This window comes from Hyperoodon ampullatus (genome assembly GCF_949752795.1).
Source record: "Hyperoodon ampullatus genome assembly, chromosome: 15".
Lineage (NCBI taxonomy): Eukaryota > Metazoa > Chordata > Mammalia > Artiodactyla > Ziphiidae > Hyperoodon > Hyperoodon ampullatus.
In genome coordinates, this window is record NC_136928.1 from 72,741,342 (window position 1) to 72,758,794 (window position 17,453).

Consider the following 17,453-nt stretch of genomic DNA (forward strand, 5'->3'; position numbering starts at 1 on the left):
GGCAGGGAAATAAATGAGGACATGGTATCTTCAGGTAGAGAGCAGGAACAGGTCTTTCTTTTTACAAAGGAGAACACCAGAGTCTTAGAAAATGCATAGTAATTCCATTGAAGATATTTAAGCTTCTACATTCCAAGATAAAATTTTTCAGATGAAAAGTGCCATAAACGAACTAGGAAATAAAATCCCTGTGTGTAATCGGTGAGTTTCATTGGGGTTTTTTTTTCCCTTTTTGATGTCTTACTGCACAGAGCACTTGATTATATAAGCCTCTGCTGCACCTGACAGTGGTACTAAGCAGTAGGAATCTGGAGCCCAGAGCCCATGGGCACTGCAGCTGCAAACCCCAGTGGGTACCCCCACGGGTGGGCACTGAAGGACGTGCTGCAGGGTCTGCGTCTGGTTTGTGTTTGGATGCTTGTCATTACAATGTGCCCTGAGATGAGTGACACTTCACTGCTGCTCTGCGCAGGAAAACCTGGATGCCCTACAGAGGCCTGTTGATTAGTAGTTGCTCTGGCAGATATGGAAGGGCTACGGCAAGAGGCTTTTTGTCTGGGGTGCATATTAGTTTGCTAGGGCCGCCAGGACCAAGTATCACAGACTGGGTGGCTCAAACAACAGAAGCTTGTTTTCTCACAGTTCCAGAAGGTAGAAATCCAAGACCAAGGTATTGAAAGGTTGGTTTCTTCCAAGGCCTTATCTTCTTGGCTTGCAGATGGCCGAATTCTAGGTCCTCATGTGGCCTTTCCTCTGTGCATGCACACCCCTGGTGTCTCTCTGTGTCTGAATCCCATCTCATGAGGACACCAGTCCTATTAGACTAACGACCAACAATTTTAACTTAATTAAAGTTAAAGGTCCTCTTTAAAGGTCCATCTTCAAATACAGTCACATTCTGAGGTAGTAGAGGTTAAGAATTCAACACTGAGTTTTGGGAGGACACAATTCAGTCTATAACAAAGAGGAGTAGCCACCCCTCAATCGTCACCTGCAAAATTTATTCAGAAAGTACCCTCTCTATTCTTCTCAGAGATATATTCTTTCGTTGATCCAATACTAAGAAAAAAAATTGCTAATATTTTAAGAGGGTTACTACTGCCAGGAATAATTCTAAACACCCTATAGGGGTTACTTGTTTCATAACTGCAATAATCTTTTGAAAGGGGTATGGTTATTGGTCTCATTTTCCTTGGGGGTTCCAAAGTAGTTTGTTTTTCTTTTTCTAATGTTGCCCACTTTTTAAAAAAGCTTTTTGAGGTATAATTGATATAAAATAAACTGCCCATAGAGTGTATAATTTGATAAGTTTTGCCATATGTTCACACTTGTGAATTCATCATGCAGTGAAAAGTTTCTTCCTACCCCTTTGTAATCCTTACCCCGTTCCTTCGCACAATCCACCCACCTCATCTCCAGGCAACCATGGTTCACTTTCTGTCACTATAGAGTTGCTTGCATTTCACAGCATTTTATATGGATGGAATTTACAGTGTGTACTCTTTCCTATCTGCCTTCTTCCCCTCAACATAATTACTTATAGAGTCATCCATATTGTTGGGTGTATCAATAGTTTATTCCTTTTATTGCTGAATCATTACAACCAGTACCACCATCTTCCTACTATAAGATTGGCGGGCTTCCCTGGTGGTGCAGTGGTTGAGAGTCCGCCTGCCGATGCAGGGGACAAGGGTTCGTGCCCCGGTCCATGAAGATCCCACATGCCGCGGAGCGGCTGGGCCCGTGAGCCATGGCCGCTGAGCCTGCGCGTCCGGAGCCTGTGCTCCGCAACGGGAGAGGCCGCAACAGTGAGAGGCCCGCGTACCGCAAAAAAAAAAAAAAAAAAAAAAAGATTGGCAATGCTCTTGTCTTGGTATTAAGAAACTGCCCTTTATCTTGTTTGGAATCTGTTCTATGTTATCTTCAAGTTTTATCTCATTGTCCCTTAGAAATTCTAAAGAGTTATTCCTATTCCCAATAATTACACCACAAATTAAAAACTGTTAGATCCACTCCTATCAGTAAATGTAATAAATAGGAGCCAAGAGCACTTACAATATTACTGGAAAAAGTGTATTTTCAGTTTCCAAATACCATGCATGAGCTACAGAGCTAAAGGACTTGGTTTAGGGTTTTTATACCTGCACATTCTTATTAATGACATAAAATCCTCTTCCTCTTCCCCAACTCTGTTTAAAATCACTGTACTTTTTCTGTCTGCAGTGTAATTTAACCTCCTACTTGAATACAGAACATAATTCAATTGAGAGGTGTGTTTATATCACATGAAACACAATAAAGCATGATGAAGTACTTCTTAAATCGCTTGCAAATGAATGGCTGCAATATTCCCAGAGTGTTCTTTCCTGCAAACTCAAAGCAACTGTGGCTATTTATTAATATATAGATCCCAAATGCATTTTTGAGACATTTAAAAGCTGGATGATATGAGAGCGACCTAATGGAAAATTCACAGAGAAAAATATTGAAAGGAAGATGTGTCCTGAGACTGGGAGAGAATTTTCTGATGGAGAATAGCAGTGACACAAACTGTTATCTAGTGCCATGATACAAACTAGATAACAGCCAGATAAAGTGAGAAGAAATGACCCAGGAACCTCAGAGAGGGCCAATGCCATGACCAAAGTTAGAGGCAAAATAATACCCAGGTCTCCTGACTCCAAAGTCTATGCCGCATGGTGGGTGGGACCAAGAGAGAAAGAGAAATCAACCGAAGCTGGGCAACTGCTCCCATGGTTCAGCTACAATTAGGAGCCCACCACTCCTTAGTTCTTTGTTATAAGAAACTATTGTTCTGCCACATTAGTTATCTCAGTACTTCAAGTACTGTATTTTTCCCTCAGTAGCTATTTTTTCTAAATCAAAATACATTTTTTCCATTATTTCATTTTTCAGTGCAAAGTTACTCATGTTTGTAATAATGGTAAAATACTATTTCAAGACGTCCATGTAAGTAATTCTTTAAAAATCACCTTAAATGCAGGAAAGGCCTGAAAAGATAGCAAGAAACTATTAGGCCAAAGTGTAGGAGAAACAGCAACCCTGAGTGGTAATCAAGAATTGCAACTCTGGCTTCCACCTGTCAACTGCATGGACACCCCTCCTACCTCATTAGCAAAGTAAGGGTAAAGATAATTTTATAACCTCATATGGCACAGGAAAAAGTATTTGACAAAATTCAGCATCCATTATAATAAACGTAAAGACTTCTTAGCAAGCTAGAAAAAGGAGGGAACTTGTAAATCTACTAAAAATAATGTCTGTACACAAAAATCTTGCAGCAAGATGAGAAACAAAACAAGGGTTTACTCTCCCACCTTCTATTCCATATTGTAATAGAGATTCTGACCACGACAAGAAGTTAAGAAACAGAAATGAAAGGCCAAAGGATAAGAAAGGAAGAAACAAATCCTTCATGATTGGCAGATGATTTAATTTTGTTAAAATTCCTAAGTGAGAGTAACAGGTTTTCTATATATGAAATCAATATACAAAAATAATTTTTACTTCAATAAATCAACAATTAAAAGGAATCAAAAATATTATATATAGTATTACTAAAAATGTAAAATAGCAAATAGTAATTATATGACCAATGTGCAAGATTTCTACAAATCAAATGATAAAACTTACTGATACGCATTAATGAGAGTTAAATAGAGAAGATACATGTTGACAGGCAGGGAGATTCCCTATCTAAAGCTGTAAGTTCTCAGGAATAAAGAGGCACACATAGAGAATGGACTTGAGCACACGGGGAGGGGGAAGGGTAAACTGGGACAAAGTGAGAGAGTGGCATGGACACATATACACTACCAAATGTAAAATAGATAGCTAGTGGGAAGCAGCTGCGTAGCACAGGGAGATCAGCTCGGTGCTCTGTGTCCACCTAGAGGGGTGGGATAGAGAGGGTGGGAGGGAGATGCAAAAGGGAGGAGATATGAGGATGTATGCATATGCATAGCTGATTCACTTTGTTATAAAGCAGAAACTAACACACCATTGTAAAGCAATTATATTCCAATAAAGATGTCAAAAAAAAAACAAAACAAACAAAAAAAACCTGTCAGCTCTTCCCAAATCAGTCTATAGATTCAATGTATTACCAGGAAGTCAGTCCAAGTATGTAACTTGACAAGTCGCTTGTACAACTTCTGAAGAAATGCAAAGAAATAGCCAAGATTCACTCAAAGAAGAACAAAGTGGGAAGATTTGCTTCTCAGGGATCATGCCATATTATAAAGCTCTGATAATGAGAAAAGGCAAATAGACAAATGTCAAAGAGTAGAGAGCCTAGAAGGAGATCTATCTACATGTGAACATTTGATTTTGGGTGAAATTGCAGAGCTGTAGGGCAGGGACAGATTTTCAATAAACGTTTCTGGGGTAATTGAATAATCTATAAGGAAAATAAAATAAAATTAGAACCTGCTGCATACCATATAGAAGATATTAACTTTAGGTAGATCACGAACCTAAATAAATGTTAAAGGAGAAGCAGTAAAACTTCCTGAAGTCAATAGAGAAGAACATCTTTATAAATTTGGATATAAATTGATTTCTTAAATACAACAAAAATGTAGTAACTATAAATAATGACAAATGCCAATGTACTAACATTAAAACGATCTGTTCCTTAAAATATATTTTAAAAAGAGAGAAAACAAAACAGACACTAAATTTGTTACACATATAAACAAAGGACTGCTATTAAAAATACATAAAGATTTCCTACAAAGACAAGAAAAATAGGCAAGAGTTCTGAAAAGAAACTTTATTAAAGAGGAAAGCTAAATGGCGAATAAAGATATGAAAGTGTGTTCAACCTTATTAATTATTAAGGAAATAAAAATTAAAACTAAAATGTGGTACTTTACATATAGCAGGTCAGCTAAAATGTAAACTGCTGATAATACCAAGTGTTGGTGATGATGGAGAAAATGGAACTCATACACAGCTGGGAATATCGATTATTTTAACCAATTTGGAAAACCGTTTAATGGTACCTCTATGGCTAAGCCTGTGCATCCCCTGTGATCTTATAATTCTATTCTTAAGTATATAACCAACAAACTTATGTGTATACATATATATATGTTCACCAAAAAATAGGTGAAACAATTTTATAACAGCATTATTTGCCAGAGTCAAAAACTAGAATACATAGAAACTGTAGTGTCTTCATTAAAAGAACACAAAATAGCAGTGAAAATGAAAGATCCATAGCTACACATAACCAGCAGGGATAAATCTCATAAACATAATGTTAAATGAAGGAGTGAAGACAGAAAATAACATGCACAATATAATTGCATTTATACAAAACTCAAAAACAGACTATATTGTTTAGCAATGCAGACTATACTGTTTGGTGATATATGGTAAAGAAAAGGTCATTCTTATTCTAAATGAGGGAGGGGAAGGAATACTGACTGTGAAGGGGCATGAGGGCTTCAGGGGAGCTGACATTGTTATTTCTTGATCCACAGAGTGTTTACAGGAGAGTATACTCGATGATGTGTTTGTATAATATTAAACAACATTTTTCAAAAGTTTTAAAAATCCTATTTAATCCCCATCAACAACCACTTTCATCACTTTATATACTGAATTTAACTGCCACACAACTTGTTTTGGTTACCTACTTTGAAAGATCTGAATCATCTGACGTTCTGCATGATGTATCTTGCAACTCATGTTGGCATGATATTTATTTCTATGAGTTCTTGGGTGAAACTGCTAATTAAGCTTCATGTTTCATTCATTCATGTAATTAAATTTCACCCAATGGGATGCAAACTTTTGTTCATATTACACAGAGCCTAGTGACTCTTTTGATCTGCCTTCTCGGGTGGTTTACCTTATTTTATTTTGTAGTTCAGGAAATAATTTCTTTCTCAATCTTTTGATTTGTTCCAAATGTCTTGAGTTCTTCTGCAGAAATAATGATCATGTTAATCGTAGATCCTGGATCACTCCTTTCTCTTCCATCTTCTCTCACAATATTGTCATTTATTCATAAATTTCCATCTACTATAATGGAGTTTCTCAAATGTATGCTCCACATTATTACATGTTTCCACAGTATCAGTTCTTTTCTTTACTGCCTCTGTTGTGAACTTTGTTTCTGCCATTTTCCTTTTAATTTTCTCAAAATCATTCCTTGCTCTCCCACCTTTAAAAAAAAATCTCATTTCTTGTCATTTTCTGTCCATATGTTACCTCTTGGTTGTCTTCAAATACAGGAGCAAGAATGCCAGGTTTTGGGCTTCCCTGGTGGCGCAGTGGTTGAGAGTCTGCCTGCCAATGCAGGAGCCACGGGTTCGTGCCCCGGTCCGGGAAGATCCCACATGCCGCGGAGCGGCTGGGCCCGTGAGCCACGGCCGCTGAGCCTGCGCGTCCAGAGCCTGTGCTCCGCAACGGGAGAGGCCACAGCAGGGAGAGGCACGCGTACCGCAAAAAAAAAAAAAAAAAAAAAGAATGCCAGGTTTTGAGGCATTTGATTTAAACATTTTAAACTATTTTCCTTCTGTTTCTTCTCATAAATGATCTTTATAAGTTAAGTTCTTCTCAATCTTCAGGATGATCTTTCCTTCCTGGGCTATGTAGTACATTGTCATAGACTCCACATGATTTTCTTCTGTGTCCTCATCCTTGGGTGAGGAACTATCTTTCTAGGTTTAACATTCCCTAAAAATCACGATATGTGAAGTTTCCCTCACTATATTGCTGGATGTCCAGTTGGATGGCAGTTTTATGTAAACATCTCAAGACTTTTCCTAACCCCACTAGTTTGGTATATTATATTATGCTATATATTGACTCAGTATAGAGCAAACTGAAATCCCCTAAATGTACTGCTATCAGTGCTTTTCTTAATTCAATCCTGTATATACTGCTTTTCTTGAAGGTTCATGACTCTCAAAATTCAGCATGTTTTCCCTTCTCCACATACTTCATACAGTTGTATTTTGATGATTACATTTCTTTACTAGATGCTGAAAGAGAAGCAATACATGTGTGGTTGGCGATGAAGTTGGGATACGGGGGGAAAGTGGGAAGCAGAGAGAATAGCTTCTTACCTAACAAACACACACACGCACACACACAAACAAAAAGCTGTCATGCAGTAGAGAAAGAGACTTCTGGTTAGTAGAGAGCTTGTGTTTCTAATCAGGAGTACAGAGAATGTATGAAGGAGGCACGGATTTTCTAACTACGTTGGAATGGGCAGATTTCTCATGAGCCTAGAAAATGGACCATCAATTACACTTTTCAATCCAATTCAATCAACCTAATAGTAGAAATTACTTCTAGATTTGGCAATAGACTTACTGTCAGTTTTAATTTATCCTGTTGTGAGTTAATATTAATTCAGATAGAAACTGGAAGTCTCTTGGCTTAAATATTGGTTTTTAATAAAACATTCATTTTTTTTTAAATGTCAACTGACTTTATAGGATATGATGTTCCAAGAAGATGGTGGACTCAGTCAAAAATGAAAGAGTTCTGATTACATATATTTTATAACGTAACTTATACTTGAGCTCAAAGGAAAGAAAAGGAAATTCCTAAGTATCATAAAAGAGAGGAAACTTAAAGAAAGTATAGTGAATAAGAAATCAAAACTATAATGGCCCAAGTAATACTGTATGGTATAATGGACTAGTGGATGTGGGAGTTACAGAGCTGGGTCTTAGAACCCACATAAAGAGAGGATAGGTGATATTTCACACATGTGAAGTAGGATGCTAAAAATAAGAAACCTCAGTGATAGTGAGAACAGAAGGAGTACACCCACTAGCCTAGACACCGAAAAGAGAAAATGCATCTTAGGAACAGTGTGTGAAAATATAAAGGATTAGGAAAAAAAACCCATACAAACCAAAAAGTAATTTTACAAGATCTGTAATTAAAAGGCTAACTTTTTGTTTGGTAACATAACTTGTGTTACGTCAAGTTGTAAAGCCTAAATTTTTTTCTACCAATATGAAATGCATATCTCCAGAGTAATAAATGAATCAAAAAATTGGTTCTAGACCTATAAAGCCCCTGGATAACCTGGAAGTTAAAACAAAAGAAAATAAACACACTTCATGGCAATATGTCTATAACCAAGGGTTTACGGGACCAGATACCCTGAGAATAAGACAACACATGTAAACATAAGCTTACAGTTTAAAAAAAAAAAGCACAGAAGGAAGTGATCATAAGGGAAATATTGACAAACAGGCATACTCAATCCCAAAGAACCTGAGAGAGTAGAAAAACTAGACTCCAAAACCAGTATGATCAAAGTGAACACAGAGACAAAAGAAAAAAGAAGTATAAGGGAAAACTGTTTTACAGGATATTATGGAAAAGAACTAGCAGCTCTGAAAGTAAAAGTTAAATGTAATGTCTAGGGATTAAACACAGAAACACATACACAGTGTTTGTCAGAGAAATTAAACATTCAGTGGATAAGCAGAGCTGAAAATTGAATTAGGGAACTAGCAGTTCCCCACACTGATTAAAATATGGAAAATATTAAATAAAGCTTAAGAAATATGGATGATAGGAGACATCCAATTTATACTTAATGAATGCTCTACCGAGGTTAGAGAGAACACTGAAAGTCAATATTTAATATAATAATGTCCTAGGATTTTCCAGAATTGGTGAAAGGCATAAATCTACTATACCCCAACATAGTCAGCATACTTTTTAAAAATCCATACCTAGACACATTGCCATAAAATTGCAAAACCCCAAAGACAAGAAGAGAATCTTAGGAGCAACCAAAGAAGAAAGGCAGAATATTTACAAACAATTAACAATTAGACCTTTCATTAGCAAAAACAGAGATCAAAAGAAACTGAATTCATATTATCAAAATACTACAGGAAAAATAATTAATTTAGGGTAATTAATCATTCAAGAGAGAACAGTAGAGGCATTTCAGACAGACTTAACAATTCATAGAACCTTATGGAAAGAAACAATAAAGGATGTACTTCAGTAGGAATGAGACTGAATTCAGAAGGAAGAGTTTGATTGATATATATATATATATATATCCCTCCATATTTTCTTCCCCATTCACATACTAACATATATACTGGTATCAAGCAATATATGCAGAGTACTTAAGCGCATAATAAGCATTCAATTAATGTGAGCTTTCAGGAGGAATATTTTTAAATTGTGTTTTCTAGTCTTTAATTTCAGGAAGTATAAAAATACAGGGGATTTGCATATTGATCTTGGCACTGGTCATACTGTTAAACTCTCTTATTATTTCTAGTAATTTACCTGCAGATCCTGATAAACTTTTCTGAGTTATGAATTGATATAACTTGAAAATTAAAGGGATATGATTACTAAAAGGTGGAGTTGTCTAGTATGATTTCAAGATTTCTGAATTGATTCAATAAATAGCAACTGTGTCAAAAGTGGAAATAGGGTAATTCTGAAAGGAGTTGACATCACAGGACACTTTCACAAAATATCTTTATTCTCTGTGCTTTAGTATCCTCTTCTGAAATAGGGATACGATAATTTTATCTATCACATGGATTTGCAATTCTCTCTGGCCCTTTCATTGTCATCAGAGTGCCTAAGATTTAAATGTATTGTGTCACATGGTACCAAGTACAGCACCAGCTCTTTATCAAACAGACCATTTGAGGACAGCCATTAGAAGGATTCTGTATGTCAAGTGTCAACCACGAGGGCCATGATTTGAGTTCAGATTTAACCAGCTTTCCTTGCAAATAGGTTAAGGCTTTCCTCATTTGTTTACTATGTTCCTTTGTAGGATGTTCCTATGACCACAATTAGCAAGCAACCCTTAGCCCTACATCATAGATAGCAAAGCAAAATGTCTCCAATGTAAGACCATTAGGGTGGATCCTAAGGAGTCAATATTATTTCTACCAGACTAACATTTCACCCCATACCTGTTTTATTTCAAACATGCAGCCTCTAAATAACTGCAAATGGGCAGAGACAGCTGAATTCAATTATTCACATTCAGCCCATTTCTCTCTTTTTCTTCTAGATCAACTTTCGACTTCATATCCTGTAGGATGAGAGGCTGGGAGCTGGTATAAAGTTCCAAAAGCATCCTAAGTTTCCTTATGAGTTGAGATCTACAGGCTTGCTAAGGTCAATTAATTGCCCCTCCCCACACCATCCATGGTGGCTCCAGGCTCCACATTTCCTTGGGTAAAATCCTCGGGCCTACACATGGTGATCCCTACCGGCTTCCACTCACACTGCTGGGTGTCTCCATGACAAGATCTTTTCAGAAAACTTAACCCTTAGGCCAGGTCTGAGTGCCACAGTGACCAAATTTTTCCCATCTATTTCCTGCGGGATGAGTGCCCCAGCACAACAGGAGCGGTTCTCTGTGCCATTTCTATTTTGCAGCAGGAAGCTACGGGAGGTCTCTGGCTTTGTGTTTTCCATTTTAATGGTTTTAGGCATGGCATCCGAAAAGAGAAGAGGCTTGAGGAAAGTAGGTGACATAAGTGAAATTCTTTAATTTTCTATGCTAGAGACTCTTCCAAACTGTCAACTGGGACCCAGTTCCCAGAGGGAGCTGTGGGAGAGGAATCAACCAACTAATCAGTCTCTGTCATGAAGGTGTTTCCTCCTGGTGCTCCTCCCCAGCCCTCTCACCAGGATTTTCAGACATCTTTTTATCACTGTCTTTCATTGTCTGAAAATCCTAGAGCCCCTGTAGCCGGCACCCCACAGTTAACAATTATATTGTCTATAGATATAGGTAATCCTTTCCAGATATGATATCTTGTTTCCTTAATGCTATTCCAGGTAGGGTGTTGTCAGACCAACTCAGCTTCCCTTTCTCTATGTTGCCAAGTTGGTATAATAACACTTCCCATTTATCTAATGATTTGCTTCTCTGGAAATCCCTTTCACCTCTATGTTTGAATTCTCACAACAGGTGTGCAAAACAAGTCACATTCTAATTTTAAAGAAGAGGAAATTGGAACACATAAATTTTGGTGGCCCATCCATAGATCCTCATCAAGTTAAATACTAGGAGCACTAGACTCCAAAACCCCTTTTGTTCATTCAACAGTGTTTTCACTATAACATGCTGCCTCTCTGTCTACTGATTGATTTGGCTGACAAACCCCAGACCCTGGAAGAGTGATAAGGACCAAAAAGCAAATTACTGAGAGTCATGCATCTGGCCCTGACTAAGCCCAGCAGAGCAGATGCTGATTTGCTGGAGATAGAGTGTCATTAAGGAAACAAGATTTCATATCTGGAGCCACCAGAGAATCACATATAACCACAGACAATATAATTATTCATCGTGGGGTACCAGCTATAGGGCTGTAGGATTTTCAGACAATCAAAGACAGTGGTAAAAGATGTCTAAAAATGTTTCAAATTGATCTTAACAGATGGAAACACACAGAAAGTCAGAGGTGACGTAGGAGGGCAAGGGGATGGCAAAATGCACAAAGGAGACTCACCTTGTGACCACAGATTGGTCTTTCCTGCTACTTCTCCCGGAGTGTTACCCTCAGGGCCTCCTGGGGGCTGAAGGAAAGAGCAGGAGATGCCCATCACCCTCAAGGGATGCTCCCACCAGGAAGTCCACCTGCCATGCACTGTCCTACACTGGGCCCTCAGCCAGGTGAAGCAGAGCCCAAGGATGTTGTGAGGAGTCACACCATGGAAACATCTGGCCTCAGGGACTGCTCGCCTGTGTTCTGCCCAGCACACCTAACAGTTTAAAGTGATCGTTATCTCCTTCAATTATGCCACATATATATTTCTACAGAAGTGAGTTTGCAGTGGAAAATCATCTTCTCATCCTGTAGCTTTGCATTAAAATTGTTACTTAGGGACTTCCCTGGTGGCGCAGTGGTTAAGGATCCACCTGCCAATGCAGGGGACACAGGTTCGAGCCCTGATCTGGGAAAACACCTATGCTGTGGAGCAGCTAAGCCCGTGTGCCACAACTACTGAGCCTGCATTCTAGAGCCCGCGAGCCACAACTACTGAGTCCACATGCCATAACTACTGAAGCCCATGTGCCTGGAGCCTGTGCTCCCCAACAAGAGAAGCCACTGGAACGAGAAGCCGGCGCACCACAACGGAAGAGTAACCCCCACTTGCTGCAACTAGAGAAAGCCCACGTGCAGCAGCAGAAAGACCCAACGCAGCCAAAAAAAAAAAAAAAAAAAATTGTTACTTAGAACAACCATGAACTGGGGTCTCAAAATATCAATCTAAGCATCTTTACCTCTCTTCAAGGGTGTCTCTACATAGACATTTTGGAGAGGGAATTTATGGAGGCAAGGATACCTCTCACCTGTCGACAGCCTGTTTAAACCGCCCTGCTCTTTGGGCCGAATCGCTCAGAGATGGTTATGGCAGTGAAGCAAACCAGAACTGCACAGACTGAAACTGCCCATAGGATCGGCCCTATCTCAGAGGTTTTCTCCATCTCCTTTGAGAGGTTCTTATGCCCATGCTCTTCTCTGCCCTCTAGTGGTCATTCTTCTCTTGCCTGCTCCTCTTGCTCTTTCTCTTCATTCTTGGATGACCCTACATGGGGCACCAGCCCGGATACAGACCCATGTTCTCCTACAGGCCCTACTGCTAAAACTCCTAGAAAGATACAGACTAGCCTCTTTCCAGACCCCAATTTGACACTGCACACTGCTTTGAAATTTCTCACCCTTCTAAATCATCTTTAAACAGTAGGTTTTATAAGGCACCTTGAACAGCGTTTTATAAGGCACTTTGTAGGCACTGCCTTTAAAGTTAATTGTTTGAATTATCATTGAAAGGGATGCCTCTGAAACAAAAGTGATTCTCATCATCTCTTTACTCCAGAGCAGCTTATCATCTATTGGCTTAGCATCTGCTTTAGAACCAGGTCTCTCACTGTAGCCAACGCCTCCTTCCTGTAGCAAAGTGACTCTGTTTAGCACAGCATCTGATGTGCATTCTTGGCCCATTGAGATTTTCACATACATATGCTGTCCCAGATTTATATGAGAAGACTGAAACTAGATTTAGATGGGGATTTTTCTTCTAGACTTTCTTTTCTCTTGTTATTACTGACAGCAAGATGCACTGTGATTTAGGGGGTTGGATGGCTTCCAAATCTTTTTTTTTTTTTTTTTTTTTGCAGTACACGGGCCTCTCACTGCTGTGGCCTCTCCCGTTGCGGAGCACAGGCTCTGGACACGCAGGCTTAGCGGCCATGGCTCACAGACCCAGCCGCTCCACAGCATGTGGGATCTTCCCGGACCGCGGCACGAACCTGTGTCCCCTGCATCGGTAGGCGTACTCTCAACCACTGCACCACCAGGGAAGCCCCCAAATCTTTTATACCAACCAATTTCTGGGATTCTTTTGGAAGCCATTGTTTCATTTTGTGTCTCTTAATCACTCTAAGAAGTGAGTCCCTTTCAGAGGGAAGCCCTAGGAACCAGGATGAACTTGAGTTGAAAAGGTACAGGGCATGTTTCTGTGGAAGGATGGGGAATGGTGTGACAGAGCAGGCTTAGGTGCTGGGGGGCGGTGGGGGGGAGGGGATGGAAGGAGAGGAGAGAAGTGGCCAAGGGACACTAAGTGAGGAAGAAAACTTGGGGTAACCAAGACCAGATACTGACCTCAAGACTTTGCACTGGGCCAGTTCTGACTCCTAAGTCTTTGATTAGTAGTGTAAAGTTTGTTTTCTTCTAGGCCCACCTTCTCAAAGAGATTCAGTCCCCAGGTTTACCTTTGGCACTTAGAAATGGCGCTGCTTCCAGAACACACATTCTGGTTTAATGGCTACGGTGTGTGACCTCAGCCGCCTCACTCAACCTTCCCAAATCAGTATTTCATTAAGTGTTGCTCAGAGACCACCTGCATCAGATCTTTGCTAAAATGCAGATTCCTGGACCCTGCCACAGACTTACTGAATCAGAATCTTCAAAGGCAGTGCTCAGGGAATCTGCATTTGTTTTAAAACTCCCTAGGTAATTCTTAGAAACAATGAAATTGTCAAACCACTCACCTAGCTTACAAGGACACTGCCACTTATGATATCCAAATGATTTCAAAGCACTGGTTTCAACTGAGACATCAGACAAAGCACCATCTTGCCATTTCACTAAAAGCCCTTCTTCCCAGGTGAACTTGGTCAGAAGAACCTTGAAATGCTGACATGAAAAATGAAAATGCCATTAGGCCCCCATTTAGTAACTGCAGAGTTACTGGGTAGTTTTATAGGTTTTTTTCAAGTCATTGGGTACAAATTGTATTTTCTACCCTGTCAGCATTTTTCTAATTCAAGTTTCCACTAGTAATCTGTTTTGCTGTGAATACTGGGTAAACTTCATGCCCAGCAGCTAAAATTTTTGGATGCAACAACTCATTTACTGAATTCTTATATATTCATCAAGGAATGAAAGCATGATTTTGTAGAATTGAATTTTAGAGCTCTCATGCAACTGAAAATTATATGGACCAATTTCCTCATTTTAAATTAGAAGCATTAACATCTCTTCCCCATCTCGGTCCCCAACTCATCATAGCTTGCCTTATTCTAAATATCCTTCAGCTCCAATGCCACGTTCTTAGCCTTGCCAGTTCTGCTTTTTCCCTCTTCCATGCTGCCCCAACACTTTGTCTCAACCTCTTTAAAGCATGTACCACATCAGTCTGATATTAGTTTCATTTATATAGATTTTTATAGTGAATCCTTGAAAACAGCAACTGCCTCTTGTTCATCCCTATAACTTGCAGGCAGTGCAGGGTCCTCAGTAAGTGTTTGATAAATTTTAATTGGAAAAACTTGGCACAGAGCATGCTGGGAGGTAGTAGAATAAATGACATTCCTATTATTACTATTAATTGCAGATATTTATTTAGTTCTTGCCATGCACAGTTCTAAGTGCCTTATGAAGGCATCAACAGACCAAATAACTTGCCCTCAATTATATGACTAGAAAGGGAGTTTGTCTCTGTTCCAATAATCTGCACAGGGAAGTCTGAATCCAGAGACTCTTCTCTTGTTACCATGCTACACTGACGCTCATACTGGCACATGAGGGTTCTCCTTCCACAGCCATCGTTTCACACTATGCACATAATCATGGTCAACGACAGGAAACTTGAGATCACAAAAGCTCAATGCCCAAGGAATTGCATTCTGTTACAGGTTAGAGTGACTGAATTTCACAACAAGGCCACAGAATCATGCAATGCCAAAAAAGGACCAGAATGGATGTGTTTTTAACATCTTTAGAGATTTCTCATGACATGAGCATATGAAGCTTGAGATAGACGAAATCAGCCCATCAATAATTGTTAAAGGTATACAAAGTACATGAATACTCATTTTGGTACCACTCCTGCAACTAATTTGGAAGGAAAAGGCTATGAGAGAACCATATGGGAATGCCAAAGTCTTTCTGGGGATATGACCAAGCAAATGTGTATGGAGAGGACAGGATACCAGTGCAAAAGGTAGGCATGTGATCGCCATCTACATAGACCATCACAGTTCCATGATTTAACCCCAAAACTATTAACTATTCTCTAGTAAGGATCTCAGTTGTATTTACTAGGTTTTCAGCTACCAGTGGCCTTTTCTCTACCTGCATCTGAGTTGTTATCCAGCTTTATTGCTTCTTGTCCTGCAATCTGTTAAATTCATCTCAGCACCAAGTGGTGGTTGGTAGATTAATCCAACTGATCGGAAACCTGTTCTCACCTGCTTTCTCTGTGACCCTCTAAGATGCTAAAAAACATTTACATCTACCTGCTTGCTTCTGATATCTCACCCTCACCAGACGGATGCCCTCATTTCAGGTTTCCTGACTCTCTACCTTAGCACAACTCAACCCACCTGGTGCAGTAAATGCCACACTGTTCTTGTCCAGTTCTTAGAGCAACGTGTACGTCATCCCACAAGCCCTACAGGCATCATTATCTAAACTCTCCCTTTTTCATACTCTTTATTGTAGAACATCACAATACTGGTGAGGTTAAAGACAGTATGTAATAACTGTCTGTATGTCTGTCTTTCCCACTACAGTGTGAGCTCCTAGAAATCAGGAGCAATAACTTGTTTTGTAAACTGGTCTTCCCCACAAACTGCCCAACAGTACCTTGCTTATAGAACTTGTTTAATAAACATATTTAATTGAACAGAAAATACAGAATAAAGATCCTTGATGTGAATACTCAGTTTACTTCTTCTAGCACCTGCACGACATCTGGTAGGTTTGTGGATTCAGGGCTTTACTGGAGATTTTTTTAAAAGCCCACTGCCCTTCATTGCTCCTTATGCCGCGTGTGATGTATTATAATGTGATGTTGCAGCTCCTTTCATCAAGAAATGGAGTTTATTGGGCTTCCCTGGTGGCGCAGTGGTTGAGAGTCCGCCTGCCGATGCAGGGGACATGGGTTCGTGCCCCGGTCCGGGAAGATCCCGCATGCCGCGGAGCGGCTGGGCCCGTGAGCCATGGCGCTGAGCCTGCGCATCCGGAGCCTGTGCTCCGCAACGGAAGAGGCCACAACAGTGAGAGGCCCGTGTACTGCAAAAAAACAAACAAACAAAAAAAAAAGAAATGGAGTTTATTTCCCCTCCACTTGATTCTGGGCTAGCTTTGTAACTTGCTTTGACAACAGAATTTAGTGGAAATGATAGTGTGCCAGTTCTGAACTAGCCCTCCCAAGGCCTTGCATGCTCTGCTTGCTTTTTGGAATCCTGGAACCACCATGAGGACAAGCCTGGCTTAGGCTGCTGGAGGACTGGAGACATTTGTCCTAATCCTCCTGCTTTGCCAGCCAACAGCCAACCAACCTCAGAAGTATTGCTGCCTGGCTGACCTGCAGTTGACCTGCAGACACCTGAAAGGGCCAAAATGAAACAAAGCTGCCCAGCTGAATCCAGCCTAAATTATAAATAAATAAATGCTTGCTATTTAAAACTGCTAAATTTGGAGGGATTTGTTACACATTAGTTAGATAACTGATACAAGTTCTAAGTGTTGACATCCAGTGATGTTAATCCCTATTTGCAGTAAACAAGAAAATACAGCTGAGTCCTCAGAGGCCCTAAACTGCAGGCTGGACCCTACCCTGGCTCTTTATCAGCTCTGGTGATGGGTGTCAGACAGATCACCAATGCTCCTCACTTCTTTGGCTTCTGCTGATACTCTCCGGGTTTGCTCAAAGTTGAGAGTTTTAATCTCATGTTAATAAATATGTGTCTGTTCAGGCAATTTGTTTGGGTATAATTATGCCAGTCTCCTAGGAAATTACTGCCACCTAAGTTATTACAGATTCACCTTGGAGACACTGCATCTGGCTGGTTCTTGTTCAGTCAAGTGCTCCCTTGCCAGAGACCAACACATAACGCTCTAAAGCTCTCTGTTTAAAATCCTCTGCCTTTTTGGCAT